Genomic DNA, 23,605 nt, shown 5'->3' with positions numbered 1-23,605 from the left:
TATTTCAGGATAAATGTATTAGCCGTTTGGTTATCTGAGAATATCTGCTAGCCATTATAGAGACATATCATGCTTGCTACTATGGTATCTAATAAATATTTACTAAACAAAATCTTGTTTAAATCAGATTCCTTGTGCTGCTGTTCTTCCAGTCACATTCGGCCAAATGAGAGCTGTCAAATAACTTGATGGTTATAAGATTTCAGGGGAAACTGTTCCTCAAGAGTGCGGTGATGCCTTACTGCCCAATTCTTAACATCAGCAAGCAGTTAATACATCTGCTCTTACCATGGGATTCATCAGCTGGTCTCAGAGTGCCTTACCAAGGAAACTGGTATCATACTGTCCTTGTGCTACAGATGGAGAAACAGGCGCAGCAGAGAAGTAGTAAGTGTTGTGTTCAGTTTGCAACTGTAAGAGTGCCAGGCTGGAGATGAAGCCAGCTCTGCTGAGATTATATCCAGTGCACTTTCCAATGCATAAAATAATCAAGTAAGAACTTGTCAGAGCACATCTGCTCCAGTGTTTCTGGCAAAAGTACATCCATTATCCTGATTTAAATCATAGTTTTTGACACTGATGATGTGTGGAGGTAAAGCCTGTTGGTGGCCTGGCTGTGTGTCTCAGACAGTCAGACCAAGAAAAACGTTGGGCAAGCTAAATCATTTAAATCCTGGTACTGCCAGGGCTGTAGATGGGTGTATGTGGAAGTGGAACCCCAGGGATTTCAGTGGGGCTCCATGCTGACAGAACTATCTCTTGCACTTGAAGCTTATAATATCAAAACTGCTATAAGAAAATAGTCTCTAGACAAAGCTTACTGAGCTGAAGACTTTCCAATAGCACATCAGGTAATGTTCCCAAGAAGTAGCTTACTTAAGATTAATAATGCATTTGGATAACTGTGAGATAGCCTATTGCTCCTGCTTAGTCTTCTGCCAGTCTCAGAAGGGGTAAGCCATTGGTCCTTTTGCCATTTTGTTTGCATAAAAGTGGCCAGGGAAAATATGAGTAAAATAGATTCTTCAAATTAAAAAGGTAAGGAAAAAATGATTGATTACATCCAGGTATAAAAAGGAAAGTACACAAACCTCTTAATTTACCCCCATATTATGGTCCTTTACAAGAGTAAAAGGAGGTAACAAATTCTCCAAGGCTTATACATTTATTATTTTCTGTAACTTGGTGCTTTGTGTTGCCTTTAAGTGCTGCTTTTTCAGTGCTGAATGTAACCGAGCAAATACAGTGGGGTTTCTTCCTCCTGCTGTGCATGTATGAAGAGCTTCACAAAAGGAGGCTTTTGTGATGCATCATTCACCTTGAGCTCATTGAGTCCTTCAGTTAAGCATGAGTTCTTTAATATATTGTTCTGCCTGTCATTTCTAGTTAGATAATGACATTGAACACTCTGATGATATCAACCCAGTATTTGTTCCTTCAGTGTCAAGGATATGCAATGAAAATGTAATAGGCAGTTAGATTAAAGTAAAAATATGCTGCTGGCAAGGAAATAACAAATTGGATTAAGTCAATGCTGTTTTGAATGTTAGTAACTAGATGAATTTTAATTTCTCATGGTTCATTCTAAAGAGCTATTTAGGCACCCAACACTCCATATTTTAAGGTTATGTTACTGTTTTAAATCTACTTCCTAATTCACTCTAATATTTCAAAAATGTATTATTCCCACATTGTGAAACTTGAAGAGGCTCTTTACCCATATCCCAGAACACAAGAAATGGAGAAGAAACATCTAAGGTAAGAGAAGATTGTCACATGAACAAATGTGCATCAACTGGCTCTAAATAAAAGATAGGTTTCACACCATCGAGGAGGGAAAGTTTCTGCTGCAGCTTCTCAAAGGAACAGTGGGGAGCAAGCCCCTAACACTGGGGTTTTTTTGTGGGGCTTAATCAGATCATAAAAGAAATTACACTACTACTTAGATGTCCGCAATATGATGAGGCAGCACTTAGCGATGTAGGAAGTCTCTTCTGGGCTGTGGTCTCTTACGAACAGTCTCGGAGACTGTTAAATATTGAAGGAAATGTCATCTTCTAAAGGTACTTTTTAAAATACCATATTAGTTCTAGTTTGTAAGCAGTACAAAATATTAATTTGAGTCCAGCTGTACTGCAAGGACAAGTATGCCTGGCTAGAATGGTGTAACTCTTATGAAATCAGCCATTTTCTGGGAGCTCACAGGGTAGCCCAGAATTTCCCTAGGTTATGCCTTCTATCGAAATTCAAGTTTGTAAGATGAAAATTTCCAAGTTATGATGTCTGAACATCAAAGAATTTGAGGTTTCAAATATCTATGAACCTCTGCTTATCTTAATTTAAATTCTGTTTATCTTAGTTTAAATTGTGGGGGTCTCAGCTACCCTGAAAATACTAGTTTAACTGCTGCAACTTCTCCAGAGATGGACTCTGGTTCCTTTTAGTATTAGCAGATTAATCAGAACAGCGGATAAACAGATATTTTGTATATAAGTAATTACAAGCTATGGAAAAATGTTCTTTTAATTTTCCCTAAAAGACCAGGCTAAAGATTTGAAGTCATAACACATTTCTTGTGGTAACCCAAATTTAAGTTATGTGAATCAAGAACTGTAAGGGTTCCATTAGCACACACGGGAAGTAGGATTGGATCTGTAAAAGTTTTGACAGTATGTCCCGTTCTGAAGTACTATTTTCTTTTTATTAAAAATTAAAACCCTCAAGAGGCTTTACAGTCAGTTGACAGTGCCAGCACACTTTAATTTCCATTGAAACTGATGTTGCCATGCTCTTCATTTTAAACGGAAATAGTGTTCTGCTGGTGTCACTAGTGAGCTTTATTTTCTCCCAGTAAAAATGTGTTTGTATTAGAGTGACTTTTGACAGGAAATCCCTGTGAATATGTTTGTCTTGGTGTTCTGCTGCTGCTTTAGATGAAAATTGCTATACCAGTCAGCTTGTGGGACGATAAAACTTTCTCTTTTTTTTTTAATTCTGTCAATTTAAATCCAATGTATGCTGCTAGATATTGGAATAAATGTGGTTTGTTTCTGCTTGGAAGCTTGTTCTGGGAAGAGGCATCTCATCCCAATGCACAAAGGCTGTTTCTCACTTTGTTGATTTTTTTAAAGCAATATCTATCTTTTCTGCTGGAACGTGTCCATTGATACGTGTGTGTAAACAAATTTGGGAAATCCTCTCTTGTATCTCAGGCTTCTGCTTCTCTTATTTCCTTCCCAGCACTCAAAGAAGTTGCACGGCTGTGTCAGGCTATGCTCAGGACTGCTTTTGGGGATCCTTTCGGTCTGTATCTGATGCTCCATAGTAGCAGCTACTGGATTCACATACACTTTGTGCTCTGTCTTTATAAGCTTTTCAGCAGTGTTGGGCAGAGGCACTCTTCTTCTAACCTGCTTCAAAACCTGCCCCTTCCATCTGCCCTGTAGCAGCTCTTTAGGCAGAACCTCTCCAGGCATTCAGGGAAGAGGATGAAGTCCATTTTTCTTTTACCATGAGACTAAATGCTTCATCAATGTGCAGTCATCCGCAGTAGGACCATTCAGGCAAATGTTGTTGCCTGCGTTTTTCAGCATTGTAAGAAATGTTACTAATACGGGGGGGGGGGGGTCAAGTTTACCTAAGGTGGAGCACTTTCTCAGTTGATTCATGAGAATTTAACACTTCAGTTGAGTAGAATAGTGATTTTTTTTTTTTTCCTTGATACAGCTTTCATCCAAAAGGGATTGCCAAATGCTTTACAGATCATACAGAAAAAGATAAATCATTTCCGGCACCTATTGGATCAGCCAACAGTAAGCAACCAGTTTAGCCAACACTGAGCAACCAGTTTATCCAACTCATAAAATACAGAACCTTATTTTGTTAGGACATGCAAATCTTTCTGCCATCAAACAAAAAAACCTGTCTAGTTTAACCTGCCACTTAGCAAGTTTGCCTCTCTTTTTGCAAAAATGGCCAATGGGTTTTTAGTTATTTCAGTGGGCATGACTTAGTCATGTATATTTCTGCTGAAAGGTGGTGGTTCCTGTGGTGTGTATTTCCATAGCATGGCATCAAAATTCAGTACTGATTATGCCTTTCTGTCAGTGATTTAGAAAGTACCTGACTAGCAAAGTGTTTGGAGGAGAGGCACATCTGTAAAAATCTTCCCTCACGCTGGAAGGGGTGACAAGTATGAACTCCAGAAACGTACTTCCATAATAGCCAGTTGGTATGCATGTCTAAATTTGTATAGGATTAAAACTCACACATGCTTTTTCTAGAGCTGCACTTTTGTAGCAGATGGCAAAATGACCTCCTGTTTTTTCTTAATTTGAACTCTAGGAAAAGTAGTGACATACTTCCAAACGGGGTTTGTGCCAGTGCAATACAGCTTTTGTGGGATCTGCTAGCTCTTTTCCAGGGGAAGGCTTTCTTTGCTGCCTTCTATTTGATTACCATTTCTCTTCCACTTCGAGCTCATGGCGACCGAGCACAGCTTGCCACACGCAGGTGGTGTAGCTGGTGCAGGACAGTCACACGAGGTGAGCTGTAATAGTGATGTCCCTGAAAACCCAGGCCAAGCAGTTCTGTTTATTTATCTTTTCTTGTATTTCTGCTTTCTGTTCTCTTCCTCCTTGTCATTTTTTTTTTTTAAGGCTGGCTTGATGTTGTCTCACTTCAGATTGACACGATTAAGCAAAATCCCACTGCAGATTCCTGATGATCCCTCCTCTGTTTTGAATTAACACTGAGAATTTTTTTCTGTTTTGTTTGTGGTCGAGAGGCTCCCCCTCCCCCCCGCCCCTTCCTGAGATTGTTCAACATTTCTTGAACGGAGTGCTTAATGATTTCCAGTGCTTTCTCTTGACATTTTAGTTTTGGAGAATGAGCAATGCCTCCGCTGGGGACTTCCCTGGCGGATCCACGTCTGAACAGCCAGGGCTGGCTTCCAAGAACATTAAATTCCAGCTGCTTTTCCATCCAAGGCAAGGTTAGTTTAGTATACCCCTTCCTCCCTGTGTCTTTACAGCAGGAGATATTCTAGCCAATGTATTCGTCATGTTTCTGAGCCTCCCTGCTGCTTGATTTATGCAGAGAGGGCTAGAGAGAGAGATTCCAGAGCTGTATGCTGAGTGTGAACTACCTGCAGGTGTGCAGAAGGGTGCAATAGCCCTGCATGGCTTGGTCCATACATACTGGTTAGTCCCCACACATAGATGAACAGAGCTGAGATTATACACCGCACATTCAAACACACAAAACGTGGCAGTGTCGGTGCCGTTTTGGTCGTGCGGATGAATCTTGTGAAATGCTGGAGACTTTGCTGCATGGGAGCAGCATAGAAAGGCTGAGATGGAGTGAGGGATGCTGAGATAGGGTTGATTCTTGCATCTGATGTCTCTTTCCTCGTTTGTGAAAAGCAGCAGTGAAACAGTATGGTGTGAAATACTAAGACTGTAGATAACCGTATGTAAGGCTTCAAGAAAATCCACGTTCTGTCTCCATAATGTTTCCTGTTATTTTTCCATGTTGTGCAGTTTATGCACTATGTGAGGCAAAGCAAGTCACTTTTGCCTGTTTTTTTTAAGATTGGTTATGCATATTTGGTGCCTGGCTTAACACTTCAAGGGACATAATTTTCAGTGGTATAATGGACTGTTTGAGTCTCTCTTGTCAACTGGGAGTTTGAGTATGCAGCACATTTGGAAATTCAGCCCATCCTGACCTAGCAACTGGCAAAGGAGAAATCCAAACCTATCAGTTGCTGTTTAAACCTGAGATTTCTACTTGCCTTTGTCTCATCTGAGCAGGATAAGATGTACCTCGCGTGCTCTGCTTTCAAAGTTGGTTTCACATGTGCAGTCACACGATGAAAGGCACCACAGTGTTTTTAGAAACCCCAAAGGTAGCCAGTCTCCAGTTGGTAAAATTGTCATCGTTCACAGCCTAATTGAACTACGGAAATTTACCCAAGTAGAGGATCAGGTCCAGTGTACACAGCTGGGAACCAAGCTGAGCTCAGTAACTATCTGTGCTCAGTACTAAGCCCAAGCCAACTGGGTTGCACACAGATATTTCTCCTAGGTAGCAGCGCACAGATCAATGTCCTCTTGTTTGCTTGTATCCGTGTCGTCCCCTGTTCTCCTCTTCATTCAAACTAAGCAATGCCTCACTGACTCCAAAAGGGAAGGTCATCACAGATGAAAAACCAATCACCTTTTTCTGATAATTCAGAGAAAAACATTACTGCCTTTACACTTTAACTTCTCCAACAGTGGTTATAATTTGTTACGTACCTTTTCTTTCTTTGTGAAACAAGTATGAGTTATGCTTGGTATGAGTGGGGGAGAGAACAGCAATAGATATTTAGGGGTGGTTATTCTTCATTGATAGCACTATTGTAGGTCAGAAAACTTAAAGGAGGTTTTGCTTAGGTCTTTCATTTTTCTGTGACTTCTGTGGTCATAATTTTTCCCAAAGCTTTGTCTACAGATCTGTACTAGGACCCAAATCACTAAAATGCTTTAAAGTAGATCCTTTTATGCCCCTGTGTATTCAGTTAGTATGGTAAAATGTTTTGGTTTTCTCCCCCCTCCCCCCTCCGAGTCTATGAGATCATTCAAGTATGGAGACTTGGCAGCTTCTCTGTATGTACAAAGACGGCTGTTTGAATGTCGGACTGAGTGTCTTTCTGGCTAAGGATAAATTACTTGGTGTGTTAAATGAGGATTTGTTGCTTTATCTGGCATGAATAAGGTTCGTTTATTGTCAGTGTCCCATCATGATTTACATTGGACTGCAGTTTTCTATCTTTTGGTCTTTTTCATGTTTTATTACATAAAAGCATAGGTATTTCTTTTAAACGATTTGGTAATAGAAGGGATTGTAGTAGCAAGTTAAGATGGTTGTAAGGCCAAGAAAAGACATTGCAAACCAGAAAATAAACAGGAGTAAATACAAAAGTAATGATGGAATTGGAAAATCAAGGTGAATGTTTGCTTAGGCTTAACTGGTCATTTACATTGCAGTCTGTATAGAATTGAACAGTCCCTACAAACAGTGTAATCTCTGGAAAAGGTGACTAGGGAATTTTATAAACGTGAGGGGTTCTTGGTGAAGACAGAATTTACAAAAAAAAAATTAAAGAAGAACTGTTAGTACTGTTTAAATTCAGTTTTGGTATCCAAAATGCCTTGTAGCTCTCAATGGAGAGGAAAAAAAAAAAACTTGTGGTTATTGTCAGCTCACAAAGTGGGTGCATTTTATATACACCAGTGCCTCCTGTTTCAGAAACCCTAGTCTGGAAGTCTCTGTCTTGGCTTGAGGAGGAGCCGTTTACAAAGAGATCCCCTGCTTGAACTGTGTTTCGTTGCCAGGGTCAAATATGCCATCTGCACTCTCTGCAGAGGGTGGGTCCTCTGCCCTGCTGAACTGCTTGGAATGCTGAAGGGGTGGAATAAATACTTTTTTTCCTTGTTTTTCTTTTTTTTTTAATTTAATGAGCATTACAGCTTGATTTACAACATCTGGGTCTAACTTGAAATAGTGTTACAAAAAGTAAAACATCTGTACACACAAGCCAGAAAAGATTAATAGAGGTTTATTTGCTTCTAAATCCTCCAGCACAGATTAACAGCATATACCACCTCTCTCTCTCTCTCTGTTTTTGTTTAAGTTACACAGGCAGCTATTCCATCTCTAATGACATTTGTGATGCTATAAAACATAACTGCCCTGGTGTGGGCCCCTTTATTTGCACACAGTGCAAATGAGCATCAGTAGATATTCACCTACATTTCTTAAACTGGCAAATTGCTTTGTCTTTCACAGAGATTGTACACTCAGGGTGCAAGCCTGAGCTTTTATTTTGGGCAGTATTTGAGAAATGCTAAAAGCACAAGAATACGGTGAATATATATAGTTTCCATGTGCTGTTTGACTGGTTATCTGGTTCCGTTCTTCATGTCAAAAGAGTCAAGAAACCAAGACATTACTGTTAATCGCAAGGTGGGACGCATTGTTAAAGTCCTGTGCTTGCCGAAAGAAAAGCTGTTCATCCTTTGGCCGTGTTTCAAACCAGAAAATAAAAATGTCAAGATCTGTGCAAAAGAGCCTTCTGCTCGAGAGACTTGCAGAGCTGACTTCACGCAAAGGCAGTGCACTTTCCTTTTCTGAACAGAGGGAATAGAAAAGCATCTGGGTTAAGGTTAGAAAGGAATACAGCTCATAGATTTGTGGTCATCCTCACCTTTTACAGGGGGGAGTTTCTCGGCTGGGTTGGTCAACTGAAGGGTCCTGTCTCTGGTTCCTCTTTTGTCTCGCTGCAGCCCTTGTGCTGGCAGGGCAGAATCAAAAAGAGGTGCTACTGAGCTAAGCGTCCTTGGCTCAGGATTACTAGGAGCCCTGAAGTTCAAGCCCAGGATTTCATTTTCTGTTTGCACAACCAGTGTTGTGATAAAGTGCTGAAGCAGTATCTTAGCCTGTGCCTGTCTGTGTGTCAGGAGCTTGAGCTGCTGCCTTTTTTCTTTTTCTGTTTTGGTTTTTGTTTGTTTGTTTGTTTGTTTTTTTAAAGCAGCTGAAATTTCTTCAGCATTGCTGTGGATTAATTTGCAACATACAGAGCGTTGCAATTAAGTCAGTGTTGGAGGCTATAAGATGAAAGATAAGCGAGTGGGAGGGGAAGGAAAAATAGAGCAGTAACCAAGAGGGCTGCCAATAAGAACTAAAGAAGCAACACGAAACGGTTGGCAAAGTACCCTGTGGCTTCTTTGATAGTCCCTCATCACAAGTAATAAAACACCTCTTGAGTTGTTCTTCACCTACTGGTTGTAAATCCTAATGTAAAGCTGCCTGTGTTTCCTGGAGTCCTGGGGACCTCACAAAAGCCTCTGCTCTCCCAGAGTCCAGCCTGCCCAGCACATGGAGGAGCAGAAATGAAGGTGGGAAAAGTGGGAGTCGCTGAATTTCTCACTCTCTCCTTCAGGGGGAAGAAGGGGAGATGCCAGTGTTGTGGAGGGCTCCTGCCCAAATGTGAAGTCTATAGGCCATATTTTAAAACAAAACACTAGCATATTCAATGTTCCTTACTTTTGCTCCAAATCACTGCAGCTGTGGTATGTATGAAGCTGTTACTGTTGTGTCTTTTTTAATGTCTTTTAAAATGTGCCTGGAGGTTTGGGGAATTTCTTATTTCTTTTATTTGTATTTTTTTAATTCCTGCTGAAATGTTCTGCTGTTTATGTTTAAGCAAAACCTCCAGCAGGAATGAATAAAATCAAAGAGCATCATAATCTTGAAAGGCAGATCGGAGACTGACAGATAGGTCTGGCTGAAGGAGCCTTTTCATGAGGGATGGGGTAGGCAGGGGTTTTGGGAACAGAGCAGCCCCTTTCCCTTCCTATCTCTCTCTGCGTGCTCCTTCTCCCCCTCATCTCTCCTGCCCCACATCTATCTCCTCTGCATGAAGCATGTATCAAAGCCAGGGTTTCAGCAACAGTGGCAAGTTTCAGCAGCATCTAAAAAAAGTGAGGCTTGTTCAGCTGGGCAAGCCTGTCCGGCTCCTTGGCTGCTGGCTCCCTCTCTCTCTCCAAGAGCAGCAGTGCTGTCTCGCACTTGGAGAAGCTGTTCCTTCTGTTTTCCAGTGGAATATCTGATGAGATTTCAGTTTCCACGCTATAATGCTTTTTAATTGGAGTGCAATTCTTAGCAGCCTGTTTTCACTCAAGAGTACGAGTAAACTCTGAGGGTTTGTTTTATTTTTTCCTTTTGTTAAACTCCCCACGGCAAGTGACCTGGTGTCACTTCGTTGGCCGGGGGAACGCTTTTGGCCACAAGCACATAGGGTTTGGTAGGAGTTCCTACCTTTATCCAGGAAAGAATCCAACAAAGCGAGGCTCATTTCTCACTATGCCTTCTCTATGCCCCTCTCTTCCAAAAAAAATGCAAGCCAGGCTGGGCGGCAGCACTGCAGCAGGCCAGCCTCGCAACGCGTCTGTGATGGGAACATTATGGAAAAAGAAGCTTCATCGCAAGGAAAAGCAGCTGGCAAAGGCGGAATAATGGGTCTCTGTTTTATTTTGCTTTCTTGCGTTGTGCAGTGAAAACCCATGTGAATTTTGCAGAGAAGAAAATAAAGGAAATGATAGGGGCTTTTTTTTGTGTGTGTGTAAGATCCCAGGCTTTCTTGCCTTTTTAATCCTAGAAATCTAGATCCCTGGCTATCTGAGGGAACTCTGTAAAACTTTCCAGCTAATGTTACCCCCAGGTTAGTGGTGTTATTAGCATTAGCAGCAGCGGGGAGTCTGTGCTTAGATGAGACCTTCGGTTTCTGGCATGTATTTACCATGTTGTCAAATAGTTTTAACTGATTGTAGAAAAAAACGTACTGGGTGCTGCTAGGGCCTTGTTTATTAAGGTCATTTGCTGGTCCTGATCTACCAAGTTATTTTTTTGCAGTAGGCATTTTCTTCTGCTCAAATTTACTGTGGTTAATGAGAGACACGGGTGATTTAATAACCTAGTCTTTAATTCAGGGACTGGAAATATGCCCTGTCGCTACTTTGGTCTGCAAAACAAAAACTTCTTGCAAGGACAGTGGAGGAAAGAAGTCTTGATAGTCCTGCTGGTATGGGTTTAGATGGGGAGATGGGAAAGAGGAACACAAGCTCATGTACCTTCAACACACTGCGTTTCTACCATCAGCCTGCTTGTGGTCTCTGCTCCTGTCCCAGGCCAAGCTAAAACTATCTATCTGAAAACTTTCGTATATAAGCTTTGCTTACATGACTCTTTGGGCCAAAGATCAAGCCATTTTGCAAAAGCCTGTCTTCCAGAAACGGCTTACCATTGGCTTTCAGGCAGGTGTACAGATACATAGCAGCAGACACCATTTTCTGATTTACACTGTCTTTGTAGCACACCTGCAAGATGGTATTTGGTTGGATTTTGAACATCTCAATGCTAGGAGATTAAGCACAGCTGGAGTTGGTTCTTTGAATTTTGTCCATGGTATTTGCATCTGGTAGTTTCAGCTGACGTAGTGCTACTTATAGAACTGCTGAGGATCTATATAGAAATACTTATTTCCTTCATCTTTGAAGGTAGCTGTAGCCTCTAATATGCTGATAGATCTTCAAAATTTATTTATGTTTGTCATGTTAGCTCATCACGTTTTCAGTTTCAGGTGGCCTATATGTTGTTACTTCACCTTTTTTGAACATCAAACAATGCCAAGTGCACCCCTTAAAAGAATTATGTGATCCCAGGGCAGGGGAGAGGACAGGATGCAGTGACCAGGGCAGGCCTTCTATCTTGTATTGAAGTAAAAAATAATAATTATCCAAATTTCCTGCCCCTTTTTAAAAAAAAAAAAACAAACAAAACAAAACCCAAACCTAAAAAACAAACAAAAAACCTTCTCAACTTGTTTCACTAGTATACAAAAGACTGCAGGTGAATGCATTTGTAGGCAAAAATTTTAGTTGCCTTTGATACTAGACTCTGTCTTCCCTTTCTAGAGAATTATAAAACTTTTCTAGTTCTCCAAATTAGGAGAAGTGTGTGTGTGACGAACTATTTTGTCTTATGTCAGAATGCCTTTTCTCTAAGTAGTGTTTGCTCTCCATATTTCTGGCCATTAGATTAAACAAGGTGTGTCCATTATGCTGCTTTTTTTTTTTTTCATTAATTTTGAAGGTAAAGTATATATATATGAACAGCTGGTATTACTGGCCTGAAGTTCTAAGCTGCCAAGGAACTTTCCTACTGATTTTAACTCTTGCAAGCTTTAGTTATTTCAAGAGTTCTTATTCCATTGGGCTTATGTGCTTAGTTTTTTTTTTTTCAGCTAGGGGGAAAAAAAAAAAAAGAAAAGAAAAAAAAAAAACCAACCCTGGGCCTGGAGCATCCCTTTTAGCTCAAGCAGCAAAACCAAATGGGAATGCCTGGGTTATTTCCGAACTCCACTAATGTGGACCTCCTTCGTGAAAGAAACAATGATGTCATGTTCAGCAGTGCAGGAGAGGATCAGAGCGTGCTCCTACCAATTCAGCATACCCCAGAGGTAATAGCTAATGGGGCTAATGCCCCGTAAGAAGGCAAAGAACTACCTGATGCTTACTTTTTTGTATATAAATGTATGCATGTATATATATGTGTGTGTGTGTGTATGTATTTGAAGAACTACTTTTACAGGCTCTTAGAAGAAAAGAATTTTTAAAGGGAGTTTTGGTTTCTTGTGAATTTCTTTTTTAATCTTTAATGAGTTCCCTTAGTGTTTTGGTGCAGAAGGTGAGGCTTTGGTCACAGGCTCATTTGGAAGCTTTGTGCTTTGCTTTACTTTGTTTTTCTAGTGTCTCAATGGATCAAAAAAAGCAAAAGCGGTAACACTGGACCTTCCAAAGCTGGTAATGTCTTTTTTTTTCCTTCCCCTTTATCCTTGTCTTCTCATGGTGAAGAAATAGTGTGAAACATTTGGCATTTGTTTCCAGGTGATCTGTTCTTTTTCACCCTTCTCCTTCTCTCCCTTGAGACAGAGGCCCCTGCCGTCCTTTGAGATGTCAGGAATTTTAGGAGAAGATTTATATAGCAGCATAAAAAGGCATTGGACCATGTAGTGAGGGTCAGACATATGGTAGCAATGATTGTACACCCCAGTAAAGCAGCTTCCCTGCATATATTTGAACACATTATGAGAAATCTTTCCTGGATAGCAAAGTGCTTAAAGATACACTGTGTATTCTGATCTTATCAGGTACACAGCGTGGAAAACATGTATGGGAACAAACAAATAACTGTTTTTCTTGCCCAAAATAAGTTAAATACATTTCTGTGTGGAAATGAGATTAAAGTCCTCATTTTCTTTCTATCTTGACTTTAGCTGTTGAGCGTAGCAGCCCCTCAGGTCTCTGGTAATGTAGTCTTCACCTCAAATAGGGATTCTAAAATATTTAAGCGCCTCTCTCATGAGGCTTCTTGTTCCCTATTTGTTTTTTGTTGCTAAGCAATGCATTTATACCCCCAAACTTAAAATTTACAACTCTCAAATTGTCCCTCAGCCTTATTCTCCAAACCTCACATCTGTAATGGGTTTTCCATCTGCCAGTTTTCCCAGGTCGCCCCATCCATCCTCAAGTCTGCAGAGGAAAAAGCCTTGTGGTTGAGGGTTGGGGTTCCCCCCCCCCTCCTTTTTTTAGCCTCCATCTGTAATTAATTTCTTGCAAAGCCACATCTGTCTGTTTGGGGTAGGGGAAGTGGGGAAGGGGAGGTAAAAAGTGAAGTCACTCTCTCCCTTTCCCAGTAAAATGCAGAATTTGGCAAGTGCCATTGTAGTTCCTCGGGGCATTTTAGCCTCTCCCTTCCACCCTCCAACCCTCACCACCCCCTTCTCCCGTGCACAGTCAAACATCTTACAGAAGGGTGAAGTGCTGCTGTTGCTCAGCTGGTAGTTCTCCTGCCTGTGTGGAGCTTGTGGGTTTGGTCTGTGCTACAGCCCACATCTGTCGCCGCAGTGTGTTTCTACTACTGGGGTTGCTGCAAAAACTGCTGGCATCCTTTGGAAAACTTCCTTCTGTCAATATTTGAATTTTCAAAAACCATACTAAATAGCTGCCATGATGTTTCTTTTTTAAAGACTTAAGAAACAGCCACAGCAGTCCCAGTCAATATTCCTTCTCTACCATCATCTAGTACAGCTGTTCCAAAATCTTTTGATGTTCTGCAGACCACCAGGTAGCTTTGAGCAGGAGCAGGGCTTGCTGTGAGGCTGGTAGCCTGCCTGCTCTGCTGTGGTAGGTGGAAAGCAGAAAGACCCAGTTGTCTTGGTCCAGCCAGGACAAACCCATAGTGCAAGGACTGCTCTGGAGTCTTGGTGAAGTTCTGCAAGATGCTCTCTTGTTCTGGAGCTTCTTTGGGGCATGTGATCTTCCTCGCTTTCCCCTTGAGAACTGCAGCTAGAGGAAATATCCTCCTCTCCTGCCTCTGTGCTGGAAAGAGTTGGCATTGATCCCAGAGCTTGGCCTTCCATCAAGTCACCTGTCCAACACAAGGTCCTTATCCCCTTGTGTGACCTGCCACCATGATGCCCCAGCTCCTCCAGCTTCCTTCACATTGAAAAAGTAGTCATAATTTAGTCGAGATAGTGGTCATCCTATAGAAAAGTCTTTGAAAAGGGCTATAGCAAGGAAGGTTGACCACTGAGCGAAGGACCCAGCGACCAGCTTCTGACTAACTGTAATCTTGTGAATGACCATCTGAGAGCTGCTGAGCTTGTATCAACTTGGAGATCAGGAGTCCAGCTGCCTGTTCCCAAGCTCTGTGCTTGTCTGGCACAGATTCATTAGATAAAGTAAGCTGGTTGCTTGTGTAGGAGGAACATGAAAACCCTGAAATCTATGGCAAATTGGACCACTAGGTGTTTTTGGAGATCTTTGTTACTCTAATGCGGGTCAAACTCCAATGGTATAGATTGAACATTGCTGTTGTCAATAGCGCTGATTTGAGTGTCCAGCATCTCCTTCCCACCCGCCGTTCCTCCCGTGCTTGTTCCTGGTGGCACAACTACTGTGCAGCCAGTCAGTGAATTAGATGGGATAATTAATCTGGGTTAAATGTATACTTACTTACTTTGCTGCCAGGTTATTTTTAATCGAGGTCAATTCTGCAATTCAGTTCACTGCATGGCCTCACAGGCTATTGTATTGGCACAACTGAAGGGCTGGCATAGTGATGGGAGGATAAATAACGAGAAGCATGGTGGGGGCAACTTAAATTGGTGGTTCTGCTGAAAAACAGTAGTGTTTGTCAAACTACTGCCTAATATCTAAGGCAGAGCATGTCCTCTGGAGGGCTATGCGCACAATATGCTGCCTGTTCGTTGCCTGTCCCTATACAAGCACATTCTTGAGTATTACTTTCAGGAAAAGTCCTGAAAGCAATGGGATGATGTCCTTGATATCGATGAGAAATGGCCCATTTCAGAATAATATGATAAAGAACTGAAATGCTGAGTAGTTTATAACTGTAGAAACTTCCTGACCCAGGGTTCATCCCTGTTGGGCATAAAGCTGAGGTGTGCCTCTAATAACTCTCCCAAAATTACAGGTTAGAAGGGGAGCTATTGTACGAGTAGAAGTATTGTAGAAGGTAGGCTGGACCAGTGGCAACTGAAGAAAGCCACTGAGAATGGGAGTGTTGGTTTGGAGGGCATCCTAGCAGAGCCCCCGCAGAAGAACTGAAGCTGGCTTGTGTGGTCACTTGGAGTACATGGGTCGGTGGGGATATTGTGTGTCACACCACATATCTGCCACAGCTGCCAGAGTACAGTGGGACCTTGTTTCAGCAGAGCCATATTAGTAACGTGTCTGGAAAATAATTTTTGGCAAGGGCCAACTTAAACAGCTTTATTCTGCCTCAGAGTCAGCTCTCAAACAGCTTTGAAACACAGAATGGGTTGCAGCAGTCTCTTGAAGTGCCAGAGATGCTCGTTGTGGCTACATATCTGTTGGGGAAAGGACGTACAGTCCTGGGTAGGTGCATGTGAAAGAGCTCTGGATTACCTGCTGAAAGAGCATCACCCAGCAGGAACTGGGAATCTCACCAGCAAACTGGTAGCAGATTTGGAGTGGTGAATGTCAACCCCATTTCAAATCTCTCCGAAATCCTCCCGTTGTCCCGAGACCACCATGACTATGTGTTTCTATCTCCTCATTTTAAGAAATTACATTTTAATGCTGGCTATGAGAGGAAAGGGGGAGCTCTGTAACAAGCAGGCTGTGGTGGCAGCAGCTCTCTGAGGAGCAGACTCGTAAAAATAATGTGGTGAGAAAATTAGTCTGATTCCAGTGTAAAATGACTCAAATTTGAAATAACAGTGACACCCTGTGGAGATGTGTGGAGGGACATTCTGCAGGTCTTGCTGATCCTTGTTCCTGATAGTATAGGCCAGTAATTAGATTCCTTTGTGTCTTCTTTTAGAGAAAACTTCTTTCCCAGTGAAAAGTTTAATTTTTTTCCAATTAAAAAATAAAAATCCTTTATATCTTTTCTAGTAGAAATAATTTTTTTTTTTTTTAAATCTTGCAGCTGAACCCGCAAAAGCTCATTTGCCAAAAAGAGGATGGCAAGGAATATTCCACAGGATCTGAAGAAGGTACCTGTAACGGGTTGAGTTTCCCAAAGGACTTTCTTCTGCACAGCCAGGACCATTGGAGGGAGCTCCTCCATGCCAAGGTGAAGTCAGGACGCTAATCATTTCCCTTCCAGTCTGGACTATTGTTTAAAAATGCAAGAGCAAAGAGGCTTGTCTGACTGTAAATGTGCATTCTGAATATGCAGAGCAACAGCTTTGTGTTTTGCTTGTTCTTGCTGCAAGTCACTTAGTTGACTGTCTGGCTCTTAGGAGTGTATCTTGAGATGCCTTATTGTGTTCGTGTTCTGTATTTACTTCTAGGCAGAGAGCATACCTATTAAAAAGGGATAAGTTTCCCTTTTTGCTCCAGTTGAGCACAGGATCCACATTTACACGCAAGGTTAAAGATCAGAAATAAGAGGATGGTTATCAAGGAGGCTCCTGGTGATGTGAGTGCAGCCAGGCATTGCACGGGAGATGATGGCAGCCTGAGAGCACTCCCATTTCTCATATGCTGTCTGAAACACAGTGAACCTGAGCGCTGAAAGTGCACTATCCACCTCGAGAATCTCCTGGTCTAATTAATTTCCTCCGAGGATGACAACGTGTTTAATTCTCTCATGTTTGCATTGTCTGGAGAAGGGAAAACTGAGCCAGATTGGGCTGAGTGGGGACAGAATATGCAGTAGAAATGAGTTGTCACATAAACTCAACAGTTGCTAGAGCTGTTTGCAAGAAGTTGGTCTTTGGTTTTGTGGGTAAGCAAGGTTGGATACAGTTAGCGTTATGCTGTGTTTAGGAATCATTTCCCCACTGAAGGAATGATGTTGGTTGATTGGCTTTAATGCTAGACCCTCGCTCCGTCTCGCTCTGCCTTTGGAACTGCCTTCCATCCTAGAGGAAGTTCAAGGGCTTTAAAGATACCATCTCACTTCTCAAAATAATGGATATTTCAGGACCGTGGCCAAACTGCAGTATGGTTTTACTTAACTAGCCATGTCAACCCTCCCTCGAGCTCCATACTTTCATCTCTGCTGAGATCAGTATTTAATATGCTGTGCAAAGCTGCTGCATGGGGGAGCAGTAAGCTGGCCAAGCAGTCACTTCGTTTTCAAGCGGGAGCCCTATCTCAGTGATCGGGGAAGGGATTTCTGCGCAGACCCAGTACATCTGTTGGTAAAAAGCTTTGAGATGAAAAGTATTTATAGACACTTAAAAAAATTCTTACGGACGGATCCAGCTTCCAAGACTGGCAACGCTCATGGAAATAGGATTAGGCTCGACATGTGAATAGCTTAGCCCTAAAATGGCTGGGCTTGCTCTCTCCTTGTCCTCCCCCCCCCTGCAAAACCCCTCCTGCTTGTGCTCCAGATGCAATACCCACAGCCCTGCCAGCTGCAGATGGGGAAACGCAAGCTCCTTCTCCACCAAGAAGCCGACTCTGGCCCTGAGGGCTGCCATTTGCAGATGTGTATTTCCTTTCGGTTGTCTCCTGAATTTACTGCCACTGAACGGTGCTACAGCCGCCTTCTGAATGAAAGGGGAGAAAGAAATTCACCCCGTATTCTGTAGCAGTTGCCTACAGCCCTGAAGGGAAACCATCAAGAGGGTTATCTGTAAGGAAGCGCATCAACTCGTAGCCATGGAGAACAAACAGCATCAGTTGCTCCTTTTAAATAAGGGTTAGGTAGGTTTGGGTGATGCCCCGTCTCACCAGGAGAGGAATTGGAAGTCTTTTGCATGACAGCAACTCTCTTTCAGCCCTAGAACCGTAGCTGTTGTGTAAGCAGCCAAGTTGCGGTCAAGATTAAATAACTTAAAAAGAAAAGTTCCCCAAGTCAGTTCTCAAGCCTGTGTTTAGGATCCTTGCCCTGACCTCTCTCAAAACAGCTGAGCACGCATCCGAAAGGCTCACGTAAAGAATGAAGGACTTTCACACTGAGAATTGGATAAAACAGTCACACAGATAAAAAAATATCCATGTGACTCTGCTGACAGCCTGAAAAAGTGGTAGGAAGAACCATAAGAGCCTCTGCACAACTTACTTGGTTTGCTCTAGAGTCAGCTAGTTATGATTTAAATATCTTGAATTATTTCAGGCTAATACACACATGCATGAGAAGAAGAAGAAAGGTATAAAAAAACCTGGCTGGCATGTTATCGTGGCACAGTGACTTGTTTCAACCTCTCAGCTGAACAGGGCTTGACTTGTTATGAGAAGCTTGAGAATACTTCTGTTTTAATCCAGTATCTCTAACACTTCTATTATTTCTAGTCAGAAAGGGAAAATCCCTGCACTGTAGGTATTGCTCCTTTTCTTTGGCACCAACTTGCTCTGTGGAGTTTGTTTTCCAAGCGAGGCAGCCCCTCTTCTCCCTTTCTTTTTCCCAGGCTCTGCTGAATCCTAATCTTTTAAACAAGGCTCAGAATAATGCACACAGCTTTTGTTCACCGATTCTACCTTCCAATAACTGATTTTGGCCACTGATGCTTCATGAAACAACCAAACCAGACTTGCGGTTTAATTTAAAAACACTCTGGGTCAAAAGAAAAAAAAAACCTTTCCTTCCTCTAATGCAAAACGTGAAAGCAGAGAAAACCACCTTTAACTCCCTGGATTTTGTTTTTGCAGTGACTGGACTGACCAATTTGAAAGGGCCACTCCAGTGCCATTGTCAGGTTTTCAGCATGTGTGCAGCTCTAATTAGATTTTAATGGTCCCCAAGCTCTCCATCTTTTCCCGGCACAGCCTCTGGTGGGAAGGATGCAGAGGGTAGTAGTTGTGCTCCGCAGGAAACCCACCCCAACCAACCTCTGGGCTTCGCTGAACTGCTTTTTGCTTTATTCTTCCAAGGGACCAGGACTCTTCCCCCTCACCACGAGGAGATTGGATCTTCTAGTGAGCTGGCTGCTGCTCCACTGGAGAATAAGGTTGGGATTCGGCAACTCCCACGCAGGAAAACAGGCAGGAGCAGGCACAGGGCTGTCAAAGGTACACACACACGCACAGAGGTGCCCGTGGGGAGGCAGGAAGTATAAAATCAGCTTGTGCAATGCAAATTTGTATTGCTGTGCTATTCCCTTACCGGCCTTCCTGCTCAGGTGGGGAGGTAATGTCTTCGTGCTGCTTGTCAGTTATACTGCAGTGACATTTAAAAGCAATTAAGGAAGTTTAAATGTTAAATGTATGTTTTTGTCTTTCCAATTAAACACAGTTTTGGAGAAAAAAAATCCCAAAGACTTAATTATAAAAATTACAATCTAATTGTATTAATAAGCTTGACACTACTATAAAAAGATTTTTTTATCTCTTGTATAACTGCTTTAACTTCACACTTCAGGGTGCGGTACTCTATTAAAATGCTAACACATGTAGTTTCTTATTGTAACTCTTCTGCATAGCATTGTCTGGGGAGCAGTTGGGGTGTGCGTTTCCCAATCTGCTTCAGGCAAAATCACCCAAGGTAGCTCAAAGAGCCTATACAAACTCACCCTGTTGATTTTTCCCTGAAGCAGATTAGGGAGGGATGATGCAGAACTTCTCAGAGGGCAGAAATCTGGTGGTAGTGACTTCCTCTGCTGGTAGTGACCAGCAGCTGGAGGGTGTAGTATCTCGGGCTGGATCTGGAAAGGGAGGTCTGTTGCTGTCCTTCCCTCTGGACAGGTCCAGGAGAGAGGACCAAGCCCTGCCTGGCCTGTCTGCTCCTTAGGTGCCAGCAAACCTACTGTCAAGTGATTAGGTCACCTTGACCGAGTCATCATGTGTCACACTTGCTTGGGAGACTCCTGCATGCGTTACACATTGCCCAAAGCTCGGGTCCCATCCATCTGATCCCAGCACTAAGGATCTAGCCTTTTTGACCATATACTGAGGGACCCCTTTGCCACTTTCTAGTCACAGTGAAAGCTTTCTTGTGGCATCTTTCCACCGAACAATGACTTTGTGGCCTTTCCTTTTGCCTAAAGGTAACACCACAAGGAAGGTGTGGGGAGGGTGGCCACTAGGTTGCAGTAACCACCACACTAACGTGATGGGATGCAGCCAAGCCTGGCAAGATGGAGAAGACCCTGTGCACGTAAGTGCTCCTTGACCCACCTGCCCTGTCCTTCCCAAGGCTCTGTCTCATCTCTGCTGGTCCCGCTATTTCAGGTTCTTTCACCGTTCCCTTTTCACAATATCCAAGAACTCCTCTTCCATGGCAAGTCCCTCAAGGCATCGATACTTGTTCTTCCCACTGCTGCCTAGCAGGGAGAAATACAGAGTTGGGGGCAGCACCTCTTTAGTTGAAGAGTTGGCATCCAAGAGCCTGTGCTTGACACCTGACCTCAGCATCACCCTGTCTGAAATTATTTCTGTAGCTTTAGCTTCTTGTTTCCATTGGCACATGGTTTTATTTTATATAGATATCTTCTGCAAAGCGACACTTAACATGCTTCGCTGGGTCTAAGTGGTGTTCTTGACTCAGGAATTTCTTTTGTATTGTATAAATCTGCTTTCAGTCTGTTGCTAGGATCGCACACCTCTTTGAACAGGAAGATCTGTGCAGCATCTGGTGACAGTGTGTATGTTGATTTAAAGCTTTCTCCTTCTGAGCACGTAGAGATTTTCCTGGAGCAGATAGAATTATTTAGTAGCCTCTCTGGCTTTCTTCCTACACCAGCCCCAGCTTTCGAGATGGCCCTTTGACTGCTGTTCCCCAGTCAGACCTTGTTCTCCAGCCTGAGACAGTCCTTGTTCCCATGACCTACAGATTTTTGTGGGCAGCCCCAGCTCCATCAGCTTGCTTTCTTGATCCTCCTGGAGTCCACTGTCCCCTTGGCAAGGGATAATGGAGCTCTTCTGCCTGTCAGCTTCGGAAGATGATGGCCCGTTGTGACTACCCTGTCTCCTCCTGATCCCTCTGCTGTCTGCCATCCCCAGCTCCATGGCTTGTCCATAACCTAATCCACTTGGCCACTTCTAGCTCTTCATGTTTCTGTAGTTGTAGTCAAGTGCCCAGCACTTAAATATTAATGTGCTAATTAATAATGAAAACCATAATTGTAGTTAGGTTTAAAATTTTAATTTGGTGAGGAGCTAGCAGAGATGCAGTCCATAACAATGAAACTGCGCTATTAATATATGTATTTAAGTATCTTTCCCTCTAGCAGTAACACTGCACAAGAAACGTTTTCTGTGTATGGATGTCTGCGAAGATGTTTGCTTGAGATGCCTGGAAGCTTGGAGCAGGAAGTCATAAAGTACTAGGTATGATTTTTTTTCAAAGGGGTCTGAAAAAGTCCCGTTTAAAAAGGTTTTCATTCTGAGGCTTAAAAATGGAGGGGGGGAGGGGAAAATTCCTGGAAAGAAATATATTTATTTTCCACTTCAGACAGGCCAGTCTGCAAATGCAGTATTTGTTGCAGTCTCAAAGTGTAGCTGAAGATACCGCATTCAACTACATTTATAAAGTCACAGCGAGCCAAAGATCATAAAAATAGTGCTGTTAGGACACATGGTACCAAACAAATCTGGGATGCTCTGCATAGCACAGGTTAGATCCACGTGCAAGATGAAAATATCCCCACCAAATTCTGCCTGTCCCTCTGCGAGGGATTGCTTTCCAGCACCACAGAAACTTTCTTTGGCTCAGGAAGGAGTCACTGGAGGCCAGACGGATCGGGACGTAAGAGCAATGTGTTTCTCAGCGAGCTCCCCTCTTCTCTGACAGCCGATCCCACGTCTGTGTTCCCACCATGGCTGGCATGAACTCCTTCCCTTGCAGCACAGAGGAAGAGAGCTGAGGGATGGAGGTGCCACGTAGCAACCCGCTTCCTCCACCATGAACTTTGGCCATGGAAATCTTGTACTACTTCTCCGTGCCCGGATAACAGAGATCTGGCGCTCCCCGTTTTGCACTTGGCCTTCAGACCTGCTTCATTCGCATCTCTCACCCAAGGGTATGGAGTGGGTTATGTAGGAGACCATCTTCCAAGTTGATAGGCCAAGGAGCTCTCCCCTCCTTTCCCTCACCCAAATTAAAGAAAAAAAAAAAAAGTAGCGTCTAGTCTTCAGCAGCGATTTGTGCAATAAAAAGCAAGATGCAGTCGAGGGAGACCTGGATGGTGGGTACTGGGTTGGTGAAGGAACTACAGGAGGGGCCCTCAGGAGGTCTGAAGAAAGGGAGGGAGTGATCTTCCATGGTTTGGTGGACCGATTCCAGTAATAAGTGGAAATAGGGTGGGCAAAAGGGACCAAAAACTGATCAGGAACAGCAAGCGGAGCAGAAACGATGGAGAAAGTCTTCTGGTTGTTGAGGAGCCATGGAGGACCGTGATGTATAGGCTGTAGTTACGGAGCGCATATGGTGCCTGTGTCCCCTGGGTGGTACGCGTGACCAGAATAGTTGCGCTTTGTCCACCCGCTGCTCCACCGTGTTTCTTGCTGCGATATTTTTCCGAGACTGTTTCTGTGCTGTTCGGCAGTGACTCCTGCTGAGATAGGTTGGCATTGCCCCAGCTACACCTTCGCTGCCACACTTTGCGTAATGCCTGCTAAATTAAATCGACGCTGGAGCGTTACTTTTTATTAGGAGAATGAGTAAACTTGGGGGGGGGGATTAAATTTCTATACTATTTGCAAATAGCACCGGCACAGATATACAAATTCTCAGCGCACGCGCGGAGAGCGAAGTATTTTTTAATACACATTTAAAAAGAAATGCCTGTGTTCCTTGATTTCACCCTAAACTCTCTGATCCTTCCCCCGGAGCAAGAGAACACCAGCTGCCCGCTGCAGCGCAGCCCCGCGCCCCGCCGGGCAGGACGGGGTTAACCACCGCTCCCACCCCATTGGCCGGCGGGAGGTGGCGCTCCCTCCGCCGCTCCTATTGGAGGCGGGAGGCCGAAGGCGCTAGGAGCCGGCCTATGGGGGGGGGCGCGCCGAGTCCCGTTGGCGAGGGAAAGGCGGCCGGCTCATTGGTGGGCGGGCGGGCGGCGAGTGGAGCGGGGGGAGGCGGGGCGGCCGCCCATTGGCTGCGGGGCGGGGGCAGGGTGCCGGGCGGCACCATGTTGGGGAGCTGGCGGGGGTTGGCGGCGGTGCCGGCCGGGGGCATGGAGCGCGGGCAGCGGGCGGGGTGAGTGCGGCGCGGCGCGGGGGACGGGCCGGTGTAGGGCCGCGGGGCCGTTCTGCGGGGCGGCGGCAGCGGCGGCGGCGGCGGCGGCGGCGGCGGGGGGGGTGTCGGGGGAGGCCGCTCCCGCGTCTGCCTGCGTGGCTCGGCAGGGCGGCGGCACCTGAGGGGCGGGCACGCCCCTGCCGCCTCGCCCTGCCCGGGGCACCGGCCTGGGGGCAGACAGCCCGCCGCCTCCCTCCGGGGCGCAGCGGCTGCGGGGCCGGGCCTGCCCCGCCTGGGGTGGCCGGCGGGGGTCGGGCATCTGCCGCCGTAGGGGGTGGGTGTCCGCCGAGGAGCCCCGCGGGCAGGGAGGGGGGGAGAGAGA

General features: G+C 44.1%; 1 protein-coding gene and 1 long non-coding RNA gene across 2 annotated transcripts in view; both read left to right on the top strand.

The window, feature by feature from the left end:
- The first annotated feature begins 16,078 nt into the window (after positions 1–16,078).
- On the top strand, positions 16,079–20,191 carry LOC128147938 (uncharacterized). Its single transcript, XR_008237138.1, has 3 exons — positions 16,079–16,230; positions 18,984–19,121; positions 20,096–20,191. It is a non-coding gene; the product is annotated as an uncharacterized LOC128147938 (long non-coding RNA).
- Positions 20,192–23,149: 2,958 nt separating this feature from the next.
- Positions 23,150–23,605, top strand: part of FAM20B (FAM20B glycosaminoglycan xylosylkinase) — a 28,818-nt gene continuing 28,362 nt past the window's right edge. Inside the window, exon 1 of the mRNA XM_052801331.1 lies at positions 23,150–23,244. The gene's annotated coding sequence lies outside the window, so the exon portion shown is untranslated. The remainder of the gene's footprint in view (positions 23,245–23,605) is intronic.

This window comes from Harpia harpyja, chromosome 11, assembly GCF_026419915.1.
Source record: "Harpia harpyja isolate bHarHar1 chromosome 11, bHarHar1 primary haplotype, whole genome shotgun sequence".
Classification (NCBI taxonomy): Eukaryota; Metazoa; Chordata; class Aves; order Accipitriformes; family Accipitridae; genus Harpia; species Harpia harpyja.
This window is presented reverse-complemented; position numbering and strand designations above follow the sequence as displayed.